This window comes from Bombus vancouverensis, chromosome 1 (assembly GCF_051014615.1).
Source record: "Bombus vancouverensis nearcticus chromosome 1, iyBomVanc1_principal, whole genome shotgun sequence".
NCBI lineage: Eukaryota > Metazoa > Arthropoda > Insecta > Hymenoptera > Apidae > Bombus > Bombus vancouverensis.
In genome coordinates this window covers 24,275,835-24,293,932 of record NC_134911.1, presented here as the reverse complement: position 1 = coordinate 24,293,932, position 18,098 = coordinate 24,275,835, and the positions used below count along the sequence as shown (strand labels likewise).

The 18,098-nt window shown below is 51.0% G+C and overlaps 1 protein-coding gene across 2 annotated transcripts in view; it reads right to left on the bottom strand.

Annotated features, from left to right (window-relative positions):
* The window catches only part of LOC117159416 (uncharacterized), a 150,279-nt gene that overhangs the window by 93,977 nt on the left and 38,204 nt on the right, over positions 1-18,098 (bottom strand). For both annotated transcript variants that reach the window (XM_033339232.2, XM_076623606.1), the window contains exon 2: positions 14,546-14,645. The gene's annotated coding sequence lies outside the window, so the exon portion shown is untranslated. The remainder of the gene's footprint in view (positions 1-14,545; positions 14,646-18,098) is intronic.

Genomic DNA, 18,098 nt, shown 5'->3' with positions numbered 1-18,098 from the left:
GATATATAATAAATGACAAAGGATCGAAGAGTCGTACTTTGGCGGCTTAAAAGAGACGAATACGTGGAATACGTCGATCGATTTCTCGTATCGAGGATACGGACTGGCGATCGTAAGACGGATCAAGTTTCGGGCCACGTTTCGAAAGGGCGAATAAATTGGAATTAACGCGGCTCGCTATAGGGCGAGTATAGGGAAGCCACGGGCTGCGATAATGTAACCCGCGGGATAACGACTTCCGTGTACGACTCGACGTACAATTGCTCTTTACAGTGTTCGCAGTGGAACACGATCTGCGCACAGATCGGGGCGCGGTTTAATGCCAATTCACGGACAAAGGGTGACCGCGGACGAAAAAGAGAGCCACGGGATTCTTGGAGCGAGCGAGTTTCGTGAGAACGGCCGGCTGCGCCGTTTCTTTCCACGTTGTTCTCTCGGTTCGGAGATAATAGCGCTGTGTGCCGCCGGACGATTAATAACCGACTCGAGATCTAGATACGAATAAGTATAAAAAGGTTGGATCTTGGTTTCGTCGTTCTTACGACCATATAACGCGTCGTAGGACGTGTTACGATGTGAAACGAAGAATCCCTTTAGGATGGAAAATGCCGCGACACGGAACGACGCGATAGCCGACTTTGATACAAAGTCGAAGGTACTTGACTCGAACGACGTCGAGTATCGCTCGAGGGAGATTGGTCATGAAATAAGGGAAAGAGGAGCACTCGTACGATCCTCGTCCCCCGTGCGATTAAATATCGCAGGGGTGCGTTCGATGGAGATCGTAAGAAGAGTCGCGATAAAGCGAACGAAGCAGGCTTAACGTTTGTAATCTTTGGAAGTACGTTAATATCGCGACTAAACGTCGTAACCCACGAACTCCGGAGAAGAGGGTCGCAGTTATTAATCGGTAAGCGATAATCGCCGGCTCCGCGATATCCAACGAATTAATCCGCCTCCTCGTCCGTCGATTCTCCGTCGTTCTTCGATCGTCGTTCTTAATTACGCGTCTCAGGGGGACGAGAGCAACGCGTATCGTCGCCACGCGTCGATCGACGAGGTATCGATTCGCTTTCGCGACCAGCGTCAAAGGCCGGGCCGACGAAACAACGTTATACCACGAGTCGAGATTCGCGTTGGTCGGCGTGTTTCTCCGCGGACCACGAAACCGAAAGAGAGGAAAAACACGAGGGATCCGTGAAAGGGCGTCGTTGTTCGATCAGCGTGTGTCCAACGATAAGCGAAGCGACGAGGACGCGACCTAACACCAACACGGGTAATTCCTTTTCCTCGGGTTTCTCGTTTTCTGGATGGACGATCCATGGGTCCGTCCGTGGGCTACGACGCGACGCGGCGTGTCCCTTTATTTCACGATGAAACGATCGTCTCGAGGATCGGAAATCCGGTTGCCTCTCTCGGTCGGACTCGTATTTAATCGGAGGACGATCGCGAGCCGCGGAACGATCCCACCTCGATCCCGTTAACTTTAATCCTTGTCAAACGGTCTCCGCTGTTTCGCGGTAGTCGTCGAGTATCCTTCCACCAGCGCTCGTTCTGCGCTTAAACTTCCAAATTCTCATGCCTTTGGTCCGGTGGCGATAAATACCGGGACCAGCGTTCGAGCTGCTGTCGCAGTTGCTCGCGCGCGTGCAATCCACGCTTGCTTTGCTTCAAAAATTCCGCGAGAGAAAGCGAGAGCAGAGGAAACGGAACGAGGCAAAGGATCTTTGAACGTATGAGCCTGGAGAGCGGATACGGTATATCGGAGAAGCCAGCGAGAAGAAGTAAGTTAGGCGCGGTGCAATTTTAATTCGACAACGACGAAGATCGACGAATTGGGGGCGCGCGCTCCGAAAGCTCGGCGAGCGTTCTCGTAAATTTTCCATAGTGAACGGGTGAGTCGGCTGTACCGTCTCTCACGGAAATAAGGCTTGCTAAGAGCAACGGGCAGGGTGTACGAGTACGGCTCGTCTACTCCTTAAATGCCTGCGTTACGCGGCGTAACATTTCGCTCGGTGAGCCACGATAATCGTCGCTCTGTTAAAAGTCTGTGGCGAAAACGGGGCATACATCGGTCGTTCGACATCGTTCGACATCGTTCGAGGATTAAAACATTCACGGAGACGCGAACGAACGTGGCTCGCGTAAATACGGCCGATCGATCGATGGATCGGTCGGTCGGTCGGTCGGAAAAAAACAGAAGAATAACTTTGGCTTGGGCAAATGAACGTAATAGCATCGCGCGCGTCGCGCCCGAATAACCAATGGCTGTCGACTAAACTGTATGAAATCGACGCGATTAAAACGCGTGGCGCCGAACGTTTCGACCATGCGCCGCTGCCCGTTCCGCAAAAATTAATCCTTCGACTGCCGGCCGGCCGGCCGATGTAAAAACGTCAGCGATTACTCAGCCGACTCGGAGATTTCTATTTAGATCGTTGCTATTCTCTGCCGGAATTCTTTCCGAACGCGTCTGCCCATAATATTAATAATCCGAGCAGAAACGATCCGACTAAAACGAATAAAATAATTCTCGGCGCGGGCTTGTCGGGTAACTTTGGCCACGAGTCCGCTCTGCTACCGTTCTTTTCCCTCTTTGTCATTTCCCTCGCGTTTTCTTCCTTCCTCTAATTGCACCGCGCCGCGCTATAAATTCCCCGTCCGCGCGCTGGATGCCCTGTGTTTATTAAAAATTTCATTTCGCTTGTATAAATATCGCGGCCCTGAGCGTGCCGCGCGAGACGAGGCTGCCTCGCCGATCGTAGCGATCATTTTTACCCGCGTTATTAAAGACGTTCTAATCGAATATCACGGATCGGGCTCGGCTGTTTAAATTCTTCTTTCGGTGCTCGCAGTACGTGGTCCGCTTCGCGTTCGACCAACCGGTCGTCCGCCGAACGATAACGAGGATAAAACGAATACTCGGCGTTTAGCACGGTGATATATATTACTTGCAAGGCATTGCGCGGCAGATCCGGCTCTTAATCCCCGACTAGAGAAGTAAACTACTCGTTACGTAACGGTCGGGCCGAGGTTGATTCAACTGCGACGAAAAAATAAAACAAGCGGATTACGCAGCCCGGCAAACCGTTTTCCACGGTATAACGCTGTACACGTTAAAAGAGTTAATTACGAGGATTTTCGTTTATCGATTAGGGGTCTGTCTTCCTTGGAACGATATCCGGTCGACCGACGCCGACCCGGAACTCGTGAAATTGCAAAGTTGCCTGATTACTCGCGGCTCTCGCGAGTAACCTGGCTATGATAAAAGCGACGTTTTATTCGTTTCCGCTTGGCCAAGATTTTTCATTACGGAAAAGGTCGGCCGACGCAAGAATACGGTTGACGATACGCGTGCGTTTCTCGCGGTGAGCTAGTTTCAGGTTGCTCGTTCTCGATACGAGTCGAGGAATCGGGGTAAGGAGACGCGTTGTTCGTCGAATAGCTGGCTACGGGACGTCTCGGTACAACGTGCGCCGCAAACGGAACCGGCGAACGATTGCTCGGACGCGATCGCAACGCGAACGCGCTTATAACGGGAGAAAGGGGTTAGGTTGGGGGGCTGAGTATCGTATGTTCTATTTACGTTGCAGCTTTACTCGGTGTCGGTGTGTCAACGATGCATTTACGCATCGCGACTCGATAAAAGGTTAACGTTCCACGCCAAGTAACAGCGAGCACGTGCCGTGGTCGACAGCTGCGTTCGATCGGACGATAAGAAGCAACGGCCTGCCTCGCGAACCGACGCGTCCAAGCCTCTCTGTCTACCATCACGATGAAAGGAGCATCTTGGGGAACCTCTTCGTCCGGAAGGTAAGAAGAGCCGCGTGCCAAGCACGAACAGTATGTCACGTGGTTAAACGACTAGCTGCGCTCGACTCGGTTCAAGAATTTTACCCTCTTTCCGACGCCGGCGGAAGGATCGACGTCCCCTCTATCGACGATCGTCCTCGACGGGGAACCTCGAAACTACCCCCTTCCCTCCCCACCCCCCCATCCCTGGATCGAATGGCAAGCATCGAGTGGGAGTAGACGAACCGTGATCGACTTTGGCCCGATGGTGGTACGTCGAGGTAAAAGCGGAAGCGATCGGCCAGGATGTTGGCGCACGGCTGATCGAAAAGTCGCGCAAGTTGGAACGCTCGGTTCCTGCGAGATTCTTAAACGAGATCGAAACCTTTCTCCGCTGGTTACGAGAAATTCGCCCTCGAATCTCGACTTAACTCAGCCTCGTCGTAAGAGCGGTCCTCGGTATTTGATCTAATAACGACGAATAACGCGAATACGTTCCAAGTTTCTGCCGAAGATACAATGTTGCATTCTCTTACCGACGTCGGAGTGGTAAATACAGCTGTGCGTTGCAGTCGTGTCGTAAATTGGCGCAACAATGTGTCGTGGAAAGGAACGATTAAGCGGGTCGGCGCAACGCGCGAGAAGCAGGAAAGCGAGATGACGCACGGAACTGCAAATTTTACGAGATATGAAATTTCGTTCGAGGCTGTGACGTCTCGGAAAATCGTCTTAGGCAGGAGGTAACGCGATTACGCGAATCGAGGATCTTAAGTATAACATCCGAGGCTGTGATCCATCGCGGAATCGCTCGTGCAGACCTTAACGCCTTCCTGGATCTTTGCTAGGGATTCCTAGACTGTGATTAATTCGTCAAGGGGGAGAGGGGAGGGGAAGGAGGCGTGACAAGTTGCGCCAGAGCCATGCAACGGCTTTACAAACGAGTTCCTCCGATCGTTCTCCGTGCAACCACGTCGCGACGTTTCTTCCCTTCGTCCGTTCCGCGATTATACGCGTGAACACGGATGTCGTACCGAGTTAAGCGACGCGAGTAAACAACGACGAACGTCGAAAGCGTACTTTCTCTCGATTTCGTGCTTCGCTCCGTTCGCCTTTTTCTTCTCCGCGTACGTGCCTATACGTCGTTTTACTCGTTTACTTCGTACACCCGATCGAGCAAACGAGAGGAAACGCGCGTTCACTGTTTGCCTACTGTCGAGAAAGCATCGCTCGACAACGTTACAACGAACGAGGATACGGTGGTCGGCACCGAACCATCCAAAAACTGCCGCAGGAGATTAGACGTATATACGGAATCTCGTTCTCTTTGTCTCTTTCCTCTCTTTGTCTCTTCCTCTCGTTGTACCTTCCATGAAATATCCCCTCCGTGGTCCCTCTAACGTCTTACATTCGTCAGCTCCTCCTTCCGCTTCCACTCCTTCCTCTCTCGCGTTTCACCTTCTCCAAATCCCAATTTATTCTTCCGCCCTTCCATTTCTCCGACCTCGTCCCCCGTCTTGAGACGTCTCCCGCTGCGCGAATTCATCTCGTACCGATGTCCTCTGCTCTTCGTTTTTCTTGTCCTTCCTTCGTCGTCTCGCGTTAACTGCGCGCCAACCGCTCACCGTTCATCGTTCGCTGCGAACGGGCCCCCTTCTCCTCGTGACCATCAGCGGGAAACTGTTGACCCGGTCGCGACTTACGATTACTCCGCGCGCATCTCCGGCGCCGACCAACCGACTTTGTTTTCGAGCGTGACCGCACTACGACGGCAGAATTTGGAATTTCCAGCCACTTGACAAAATTTCATCTTAATCGTTGACCGTTGGTCGAGCGCCGCGAGCGCGATCCAGTTGCATCACGTACCGCTCTAACGACTGCCCGTCCGGTACGCGTTTATTCCCTCCTCCTCCTCCTCCTCCTCCTCCTGCACCTCACGGGCAAATCGAACGGCCGTGCAACGAATTACGACAAATAAGACCGGTAAGATGTTTGTCCGTCTCGGGTAAGAAATCGGTTTCCAAGCGAGCCGACTTGGACGAAAAGCCGATTGAAAAGCTTGCGCAAAATTAAACGACGCCTCCTTAATCGAAGCTTCGAAGGCAGCGCGAAACTCGCCGGAGTAAACCCTTTAGCCTAAAGACGAGGTCGACGAGCTACGGGTTTGTAGAATCCGGTCTTGCTGCCGCGCAAACTGGGAAAAAACGAGTATCAGCCCGTTAATTTACCCAGCTTCGTTAGAACCGGTGCTATCGTCGTTCGTAAGGAAATCGAACGTTCGTTTATTATCGTTGTCGGATAATTATCGGCCGAATCGACGAGTCGGATTACCTGTCGGGGAAATTCGACGACCGTGAAACGATATTCAGTTTCGGGCGAGTAGTCGGCGCGACCGGAAGCGAAAGCGAGTCGCGAGAATCGCAAAGATCGATACTCGAAGTAGCGTTCGAGCGCTCCCGGCCGAGTGAAAATCGCGCGCGAAGAATTTAAGCGTCGGCGCCGCCAACATTTCCGAAACAGCGGATCGACGTAGATGCGATTCGCGTGAATTTTTCGCGCGAGATCCCCGCCAGTTGGTCCTTCTCGATGCGATTTACAGATAGCTGTAAAATATTTAAATCCAACTCGTTGCATTAATCTTTTCGATCTACGATATCGCGAATAAAAGCTGCGGAGGCTCTGGACAGATTGGCGTGCGAGACCGATATAAAAAAAAAAAAAAAAAAGAGAGAAAACGTATCCAGCGCGCGGTGGAGTGTTGCAGCGTCGAACGCCACTTATCTGTGGCTCCGTCGGGGCTCAAACATATTTTTCCCCGTCCCTCTGCCGCGCCGGATAATATCGGTAAATGATAAATTTTTCCGGCGGTAACGACCTCGTCGAACGTTCCTTCGCTTCGGCCGATTCGGCCTCTCGCGCTTCGTGCGTTTCATCTCGTTTCGTTCGTCGTTGATTCTTTCGCGTGCACGGTCCGCCTTGACAACGTATAACGTAAATATCTTCGTTTAACGCGGCGCACGTCGCTCTTTCTCGTTGGAACAAGACCGAAATACGCGGCGGTTGCACGTTACCGCCGTCCGTACGCCCGTACGCCCGTACGCCCGTACGCCCGTACGCCCGTACGCCTCTTTCTTTCTCTTCCTGGTAAATTATCCCGAAATTTTCCCAGTCCTACCTTCTACGAACCCCCTTCGGTCCACGCTAAACTTACGAGAATTCGTTTCAACCTGTTCAATTTCGCGATACGCTTTACGACGGAACCAAACCGGCGCCCGGACCAAAATTCGACGCTTGACTTTGCACGATTTTCCATCGACCCGTTCTCCTTACCCTCTGTCGCGTTTCAAATCCCCGAGAGCAAAGAAGCCGATACGCCTTCTTACCGTACTTTCGCGGACTCGCTGCACTCGGTTTCGAACAAACGGTTTCGTATAACTTACGCCGCTTGGCGCGAAGAAGGTTGCGAGTGCAAGTTGCACGGACATTTACATATCGCGCTCGTTACTTTAGGAAAGTTGAAAAAACGGTATCGATTCGGTACGGTCAACGTTAGTTGGAGTTTATTTACGGTGGAAGCGGTACTTGTTGGTGAAAGCGGTGGAAAGCGATGACACGTATCTATATACGTATATCGACGTAAGTGTACGCCTGGTCATAGGCGTGGTCGTACGCGTTTCCGTTTATACGGAAAAGGCGATAGAACGTTTTCGTTTGTTTGCTCGGTGTTGCGAATCGACGCGACGGACGGACGGACGGACGGACGGACGGACGAACGGACGAAAGCGAATCGACCAACGAAACGGTCGTTCGTTAGCCGTAATACCCAATTTCGATCGCGACGATCCTGTCGCTGCTTTTATTCGGCGCGCGATAAAAAATGTGGACGGCAATGCATGCAAAAATATTAATGACAGTGGTGTATTCGCAGGCGCGCGTAAACAAGGCACGTGTATCGGTGCGCTTCGTCGACGAAAGCCATTGGCCGGGAGTGATAGAGTGGTAACATGAAATCGCAGTAGAAACGGTTGACCTGACGCGTCAATCACGTTGCACGCGATAAGCGTCGTGTCAAAGGGATGACCCCGCTGAGGTGATCCTTGCATCGAACTAGATCGATTCCCGTATTATCGAGAATGACGACGATGACGATAATTCTGGTGCGCGCGTCGACATCAACGATCACCGGTATCACTGATTTCACGCTTACCCGCCGCCCTCGTTCGACCGAGTTAATTTCACCATGACGAATCGTCTTGCAATTGCGTCGCGTTCCCGTTCGATGATACGTTCGCTCGTTCGACGCTCCATTATTTCGTTAAATTTCGTTTCTGTCGCACGCGGAGCTCGCGGTGCCGAGTTCCTCCTAAGCGTGAATTAACAGCGGCTGTCGCATCGCGTAGCCGAGCAGGGTACAGCGAGTTATCGAAGCAAATTTCACAGAGAATTTTCTCCAGCGTGTACAGTTTCCAATCGCGCGACCTGAAAGTTGCGCGAAACGGTATACTCGCGGCTTTTCCAACGCAATCCGTTGCGATACGGCAACCAACGCGGATTATTCGCGCGCACGATATACGTCTGCCTCGAATTAAACAACTTTGTCGAGGGTACCGGGATACGAGGATACGCGATCCAAAATTTATACGATAAACGTCGATTAGAGAATTTTAGTAAACCCGAGTTGCGACGAATATAGCGACGCGCCCTTCGATACGCACTTTTTTCGTCCGTATTTTAAAAGCAACTCGCGACTCGAGACAAAACGTTTAAAGGTTTCACCCAGCGTTTGTTCGCCCGATACCAACGAACGAGCAAAATGGGTCGTTGGTTGATTCTTACGCCGTGGCGAACTTTTCCGAACGTCGAATGCGGCACGATCGAACGCGCCATTTATCTGTAAGTACAAAAGAATTTGCCCGACCGAGGCAAACGTTACACCGGCGCGTTACCTTCCAAGTGCTAGCCGCTTTTGCCTCTACGAAAAATTAAACGGGCAGTAAGAGCGTTTGCATATCCGCCTGTATTTCGCCGAAAGACATTTTTTTCTACCGCGTTCTCTCTATCTCTCTCTCCCTCTCCTATTCGACGATCGACCGTAAGATCTTGTTCCATCTACGTGATTTCGAATATTCGAATTACAGAAAATAGGATGCACCGCAAAAGGCTGCTGGTAATTGCATTTTATTGTTACTCGAATCACGCGTATACGAAACCCCATCGAGCTCCCGAATTTAATGCTCTTTGGTTGAATCGTATTAGTGGAAACGTTAACGAATAATGATTACGGTGTATCAGCTGCAACGTTTCAAAGTCGAAGAAGAGTTTCGAGCGGACTGGATGTTACGTTCGCGATAGATGGTCGGTCGTAAATTTGCGCGATGGAAACCGACGCTGGATACAAATTACACGGGATTAGCGAAAATCTAGCTTGGAGTTTCGCGGCCGAAACGCGAGAATAATAAGAAGAAGATCGCGATCTGACCGGGCACGAAAGAGTCTGAAACCGTTGCCAGCGACAGCCGCGTATTATATTCCACCGTGTGAGCGTCATCCGCAGCGTTAACGGAACGCGCGTCGCACAGCCGCCGTGTCTGCGGTCATCGCGGTAAAATTTGCTAGTTGAAATCGCGGTGTCGCGGTACCTTCCAAGCGATCGTAAATCGAACTGCGACTCCCGACTCGGCCCCGGCCACCGTCCTCCAACCGTGTACAACAGCCGCCGTGTATTTTGCATTCTGACATCGCGTCGTTCTGCTCTCCCCTACCCAGTGCCAAACGCATGCTGCCGGATCGCTCGAAGCTGGTCTCGAGATCGATGGGAATTTCGAGTTGCTGAAGTATTTCGGAGCCGCGCGGCGTGTCTTGTTTCGAGACGTATCGAAGCTTTATCAACGGGCTATGGACTCGTCCGCCGTCGTGCGATCCAGAGGTCTTGTCATCTCGTGCAACGTCGTACTCGTGTATCTTACGCCAAGTAGCGCGAAAATTTGGAGTATCAGCCATCGGATTTAATTTCGAGTTTAACGCAATTCCGTTTTATCGCTCGTCGTTGATTTTATCGTGCGAGTACGCGAAACACGTTGGATCGTTGCGTTGCGGATTACGTTTAAAAGAAACGTATAAACGTGACTCGGTATTACCATCGGAATTGCAGACAAAAAACGCTGGAAGAGGAAAAGCGCTACGGTACGAATCAATCGATACGAACGTTACAATGGCATTAGTTGCAGCCAGCGACCGTTCGTTCCAAAGTTAATCATAGCGCTTCGCAGAGCGGAACGTTGTTTCTTATATTGGGTCGGCCGAGGGGACCACCGGGTTGGGTCTCGCGTTCCAGAGGGTGGCCACGTGCGCACGGCACAAGGCTTAAACAGCTAAACGCTTGCGACTGACAGCCTTATATTTTCTGTCGGTTCGCAGGCCGTGTTATCGTAATCGTCGGCAGCGCGTGCCGAGTGTTGCCGCGGTTTCCATGGCCGTGGAAATCGTATCGTCGCGGTTCGTCGAACCCTCGCTTCGTTTCGGGACCGCGATACAACTGATCCGTTGTAATTTGCGAAATATACGGTCGAACGCCTAATGCGGTGACAAAAAAAACCGACTGGCCTCCTCTTTATCCTCGACGAGCCGAATCACCGGTAGGTTTTTCCACGGTGTAAGGGAAATTTCTCTTCTAGCTCGGAGAACCTCGACGGATTACGGGCAATGGCGACGGGGCAGGCATTTATTTCGCAAGCGGTCGACCGTGCGACGTTTTGCTGATTTTCGGTCAAACGTTTGCTAATCTGCGGCGAGCGTCGCAAAGAGGAAGGATAACGCGCATTGGCAAGGTTTCGTTCGCGTTTTCGATCACGATCTCGTAATCGATAATCGGATTAGTTAAACGCCGGTTTCTTATCCGATACGGCGATAAAGTGGAAACGATTGCACCGACGAAACGAGTGGAAAGTGGTTGCACCGACAGCGTCGCGTCGTAATTAAACGCCAAACGATAACGTAATCGCGGGCAACGTCGTTCGAGGTAAAAAGTGTTGAAAGACGCGAAAGACGGCGAAGAAACGCATGGTAAATTCTAATCGTTTCGCGATCTCTCGTAACGAGGAAGCCCCTCTGCGCTCTCCGAAAGCTCAACGAAATTCGCTTCACTCGCTCCGGCTGAAAGAGGAAAGCCTCGGCTCGACTGGGTTAACCCGCGCGTCGTTCGCCGCGTCGCGCCACGCCGCACCTCGACGGAACCTGATACAAGGGACGCAAGGGCGTGTGCGGTTTGCCGCGATCGTAAGGATTCTTACCACCGCATATTCGACTATCATATGCATATCGCTTAGCAGGCATTTCACCGGCGCTCTATTTACCAGTTTCCACGTAATTTCGGACTCCGATTAAAGGCAGGCTCGCGTCGTACCGAGCGTCGTACCGAGCGTCGTACCGAGCGTCGTTCGCGAAAACGACGAAACGCGCTCTCTCGAAGGCAGCTGTATAATACGTTTGCCAATAACGTTTAGGAGAACCGGCGCATCTCGGACGAACAACGCGTCGCGAATAAACGGATAGACGGAGTTAAAAGGTGAGACAAGCGGAAATTGCATTTGCGCGAATTCTCGAAACGGAACGCGATTCCGTCGATTTCCCGCTGAATCGATAAAGTTCCGTTTGTTCTTCGCCCGTTCTTCGAAAGCGTATCCGCGCTGGCGAATTTCCCGACAAGATGTATGGCGAGCATGGCGACGATAGGTAGGCGGCAGCGCGCAGCGTCGGGTCGCGAGTATTCCGCGCGTATGATTGATCGAAGATTGAAATATTTGCGGATACGTGGCACGGTAAATACTAGGTCGGTTGGCAGAATGAACGATACCCGAGCGGGTTAGCCGAGGCGGAGCCTAGCGGTGCCATATGGTACTGGCTTGTATTTCGTACAATAGGTACGCGTATTTAGCGAAATTTCGCGCACCACCCAGCCGCCACTACGTTCCATTTGTAGCGGCAACAACCGGAATCTCGAACCACCGGTCTCTGCAAATTTCAAACGACGTGCAACCCGACGCGATACAGAAAATCCATAAATTTCACCACATTTTCTAATCTCGTCGCCGCGTATCCCCTTGTATAACGATATCGCTTCGAAAAGAACAGCTTATTCCGGTGCAAAAGTATCGAGCGATCGGATACGGTTCCTTCGACGAAAGAAAAACGCGACCAGGAGAAACGCGTTATCGGTGGAGAGTGGTCCGAGGAAAATCGGACCGCTCGAAAGCCAGCGATTCTCCGATTGCGATCGACGATGCGTACACGGACGCACGGAGGACCAGGACCAGGGAACGAGAGTACGACAGACAAGAGCGAAGATGCGAAATTATGCAGGAGCGCGATTAACCGGATGCGCCGTATCTCTCCTAGCGATGCGCAGCTTTTCCTTGTTAAATTAATCACGTCGAGTCAATGACGCGTGCATCTCAAAGACGAGAACACACGGTCCCGTGGATTCCTTCGGTGGATTCCATGGATGGCTTCGATCGGCTATCGAAATCGTGGCCGAACCTGCGATCGTTCCTACATACCGATCGATTCTTTGCGATTGAAACGTTGTTTCGTAAAAGAGAACGTTACAATCCGCTCCCCTCCTCCTATCGGATACCGATGCGAAACTCTACTCTCGTCTCGCTCGCGTCTAACACGCGCGAAATCTCGACTATTCGCGTCTCGAACTTTCCAACCTGCATAGTCGTTAATCGTGCTTTCTATAACCAACGTTTAATTACCCTGAACTGCGGCGTTCAAAGTTCGCCGTAACCTAGCACAGCTCTAAACAAATTCTCGTCACGTTGCACGATCTATCGGGGCGAGTCTCTCGCCGGCAAACGCTACGCGTTAGACGTTCCAAGGTACCGCTGCTCCTTATTGTTGCACCGCTTTTACCGCTGCAGAGGAATCCTCTGTGGCGAATAAAGCGAATTCGCCTGCTGCAAATTTCGCGAAGCGATATCGACGATAGGCGCCCGTACGATTCGAGACTGGAACGATCGAGTCGCGCGCAGACAGCCACGAGGAAACGCGCGTCGAAACTCGGAAACAATGGCGACGCGCGACAAGACGCTCGATCGCCGAGTCGATGAATCAAGACGGCGCTTGGCAGACGCGCTATCCGCGTGCCGATTCGGCCAACGACAACGTCCGGTCAGACTAACCGTTCGTGCTAATTATCGCGTGGCTTGCGTCGTCGGCGGAAGGAGAACGAACGCTCGCGAGAGACGGAGAAGGCGCGTGCGAATGGAGAGAGCAAACAGAAGCGGATAATTTATTCGGTAAGCGCGGCGCGCCGGCGGGTTAGCGCCGACGGGTTAGCACCGACGGGTTAGCGTCGCGATAATAATGCTACGCGACATCGCGGAGATCGATTCTACCGCGTTTCTCTATTCAAACATTTACGATTTTATGATTGAATTTGATCGTCCGCGAGACAGCGGCGTTTTCTGCGTTTGCACGATCACGGCGCTAACGGTCGCCATTGCGAATACGTTACTCGGGGCCGTGTAATTAAATCGTCATCGATTCCGACGCGGAACGAGCGCGTTCCGTCCAATGAAAAGTAAAAATGCAAGAAACGGAAAATGACAATTTTGAGATTAGAGACGTGGAAACTCGGTACGGTGCTCGGGCTGTTCGATTCAACGATCTGCAAATTTTTCAAACTTTGTTGAACGTCACGTCGCTATGTTCCCTTAACGGAACATTCGTCCAACCGTATAACGAGTAATATGTAGAATAAATAAAGCAATGGCGGTAGTTTTTCGCGTTGCACGCGACATTCGCCGATTTGCCGGAAGCTTCTCGAAGAAGTTGCGCCACGATTTCGATCGATGTCGTCCACGGGCTGCAGCCACGCGACGTTATCTCGTGGTAGGTGTAGTTCGACTCGAGAAACTCAGCCGCGGACGCAAACGTTTTTTTCCCTTCTACGTCCACGTTGATTTCGGATAATCGCCGCCGCGTACGGGTTTCTTGGTGATTCGTCGCGCTGTTGATGCGAAATTTAAACCGCGAATTTATATGTAAATTACTCGTTCAACGGGAATAAGTGTATCTGGCGTCGGCACGGCGTCGCGATAGAGATCCAGCACCGACGTGGCTCGTCTTCAGCCGCGATGAAACGTATAAACGCTCGAGACGGCCGAGAACGCGCTGCAACCAAATATTTCCGGTATAGTTACAGCGGTGTTACACAGTTCTGTTTGCGACGATGCAACGACGATCGAGAAAAGCGCAGAAAAGAGAAATTAGCGTATAGCGTCGGCGAGTATGTCGCCTTAAAAAAATCTGTTCGTTAAGAGTTCGTTAAGAGGGGTGTCGGTAAGTTGGTGAAAGACGAACGAGGATCCGATGGAACGCGTGCGCGTTCCACGTTCAAAGATCGAAACGTAGTTGCAACGCGACGATTAATTATCGTCGATGCTCGATGCACTTGCTCGCGCTTTATCGCCTCGTCGAACGAGATGCTACTCGTTTGTTCGCGATCCACGTAAAGAACGCTTTATTCGTCTGGCTGGTTGCGACGTTGCCTCTTCCGAGGGCGAGCGTGTGTGTACGAGAGCAGAACTTACGAGTATCGATTTCTACGGAAATTAATTCTACCTGCGCAAACGTGGTAAATAGGAAGGGAAGAAATTGCGGAAGATCGAGACGCGTTCGGCCTGACCCAGACCCGCTTCTTTCTTACGAAACTGCTGACGGGAAAAGGCTCGGTTATGTACGAAACACTTACCGATGATTTACGTCCAACGATAACTGCCCGGTTTCGATCGAAACGTAATCCCGCGTGCTTCTGAATGGAAATCAGGGTACACCTTGTGCCGATACGGTCGCTGTAACAAACGATGGTAACGGTTCCTTTAAGATATGGCTAACGGACAACGAAGCACGATAGAGGGGCGAGGGAAACGGGAGGAAGATTAAAGAGAACGTAGCCGCGGCGGCCATCGTCTCTTCTTTCCGTTTATTCGCTTTCGATCGGCTTCTTTCCGATGTTCGATCATTCGCAAACATTTAGAGAAAAAGGATATTCGGGACTTGGAAAGGACGCCGCGATGGCAAACGACTCCTACGATTAATAACGGCATTCGCTACTCGATAAGTCGAAACCGCTACTCTAATTAAAGTTGTCGGCAAGGGTGACGCTGTTGCTCGGAGAAGGTACGCGCTCGATTATCCGTGTGCTGGTTGTCGTCGCTTTAAATTACCATTTACAGTCTCCGTATCCGGACGGTTCGAGGAGCGAGCAGAAGCATCGGCGAAACGTCCGCGGAGACAAAAGAATTACGCTTGCTCCCCTATCCACGAACGCACCAATGGTATATCTTTGGTAGTACGCAGCTCGGCTGCACTCGCACCACTCGCCGTCCGTCCTTTCATTCCCCGAGCTCTTTATGCTCGGCTGGCGATCGATCGCACGACGTCGACGTCGCGCTTAACGCCGATTCCCTCCTTTTCTTTCTCTTTCCCGCACAAGACGCGAGATTATTCGCCGCGTACCGCTGTCGTTCGTCCACGCATGAAAATTCCCTGCCTCTCCTTTATCTTCTTCGTTAGCAGCACGCGTTTCATTTTCCCGTCACAGTTGCTCCGTGATTCGTGAGCTCCCTTTTTCGCCCTTTGTCGTCGTCGCGTTCGTCGACCAGCGAGTTCTAGCGCGAAACGGTTGGCGGATTGCGCTACGATGAAAGGCGCCAGGCTCTTTTAAAACCGGGCTCTTTAAGAAGGAATCGCGTGGTCGTTGCGCGTTTACCAGGCAAAGAAAGATAGCGTAGATCGATACGCAATTGGAATATATATATATATGTAGTAACTGATGGATTCTTAGAGTAAGGACAAGTAATGATGGTAGGTTTAAAGTTTAATGTATTTTAATAAGTGATATTCGATAACAAAAGGACCGACTACAATATCGTCGCACGTCGATGCACTCTCTGGCCGTTGTAGCGTTCTTTTGTCTTTTGCTAGGCCCACCGCACACGTGTTCCGCGGACGCTCGTAGCCAGGATCACGTAGGTCTTTTCGGCGAAGCTATTTATTTGAAGGACCGATAACGCATCGATGGAGCCGACAGCGCCTCGGCTCTCGCCACATTGTCTATAGTTAGGCTATAACGACGTTTCTTAGGCCCTTCTCCCCGATACTACATATATCGTGGCCCTTTGAAAAATCCACCACCGTCGTGTTCGTCGTCGATGAGTCTTTTAGAAGAACCGGCGATCCTGCTAAACGCGAGCAACTGAACAGCCGGAAATAAAATTCGGCCTCCGATTCCGATAAACTGCGTTTTTCCATGCTCGCGAAACTACTGACCGTCACGCAACTCGTAAAACAAGCTCGTTGGCACGAAGCAACGACACCGTGAATTCCACTTATCCTCCGCGTTATCCGTATTCGTTGGTCGTCGCGCAACTTGCCTCTCGTCGCGAGTATACGCTTGATAAATCGCGACTAGAAAACTCGCCAGGAATTTTCGTATTAAACGTCTCGTAGTAAACGCGATATTCGAGAACGATTGGTTTAATCGATGGAAGCCTGTACACGTAGTACGTTCATGCACGTTGTTCGAGTTGTTCGATAGGTAGGTACTCGTGGATTTATCGACTGCGAAAGCTTCGATGCTCGCGTCAACGCCTCCGTAAGAAACAGGGACACAGCCACGAGTACAACCAGGCTAAACGAAAATATACCGTTTACTCGTCATTTTTGTCTCGACGTCTATCCTTCGACGAGGAACGCGTATCGCGGAACGCGAACAACGATCGTCGTTGGTTCGTTGCCGTTTCGCCCGTCTAATTGTCGCCGTCTACCGAACAAAAAATTAAATCCTTTGGTTATTTCGTTCGTACCGCCTTTCGCTGCTCCGAATTACAAGGTACTCGTACGCGTAGAATGCAAACTAGTAGCCCGCCTTCGTATCTCTGAAACTACAGATGTTGTTTAACTTTATAAGTCTATCCCAGCCACCCGGTCCATTCTAATGCTCTTATCTAGCATAATACCGTTCGCCGCCAGGAGAATTTATATTAGCTTGCGCTTCGTGCTCTCTGTACGTTTCGTCCGAAATAGCCTAGTTCCGAGTAGAGACCCGAACGAATAATTTAGCTGTGAAAGTTCGAAAAAAGAAATAGAGAATAAACCGAGATTCGCGCGTTGAACGAGTCGTTTGTTCCAACATCGCCACTCGTTTTAACTCGCTTTTGTCCACCGATGTACGCTTTACGAGACTAAATAAATTTATTGCGTCATCGACGACCGCTTCATACCGTAGAAACCTTAATTCACTTACTTAATCTTATTTTATTTTACCCTCGATCCGCGTCTTTCGAGCATGGTTGCCGAAACGCAGATTTTCCAGGCATAACCTGTATCGAGCGCCCATCTGCTATTCGTTATGCCGAAAGAAGTACAGCTGCAAACATTCGGCGATAAGCGACGTTACGAGTCTCGCTGCTTTCGTCGTTAAAGTCGGCTTCGCTTGTTTTCGCGAGTTCGAGATAACCGGAGGAAGATGATGAAATTGGATATTTGAGATTTCAGCAAACAATTAGAGGGCTCGTTAACTTTTACGGACCAAAGAGGAAATAAGAATGTAAAGACGTAGCGAACGCTTTAACGTCGAGTTCCTCGAGGAAATAGATTCCTCTACGAGTATACAGCGCCGCGAATGAAAATCGATTTACGAAAACTCGATAGCCGTGTATCGCCGTACCGTGAGAAACGTTACATCCTCGAAGACAGAAGTAACCGGCAAAGGAACCGCGAGACCAGTTGCCTAGGAACGTCCAGATTACATCTTTGGGATATATCAGATTTCTTCGCGCATATATTCCGATATATCGATCCCTTTCTATCCCTATCTTCTCTCTCTTTTTTTTTTCTTTTTCTTTTTCTTTATTACTCCAGCCTGCCTCGTCGAATCGAATCGTCGAAATTCTGATTCTTCGCGTCACGAGAATTTACGTAACCTATGGCGGCGAACGCTTAAACGCTAGGATATGCGCGATCAAAGCGCGAAAGACGGGATATGGTGGATCCGATGCCGGACGAAACACGGGCACTGCTACTGTGGCGCGGCCAGTGAAGACGGGTCGGAGACTATTGGCGACTGCGACACGCGGCCGGACCACGCGGCTGCCGCGACTACTCGCTTTCGCCGGTCTGTTTATTGTATTTGCGCGTGTGCCGAACGGGAGATAGGTAGCGTAATTCATTCGCAAGTGAAATTGCTCGTATTTAATCGCTGTGTTCTCCATTGTCTGTCGTTGTCCGAAATCCGATACGAA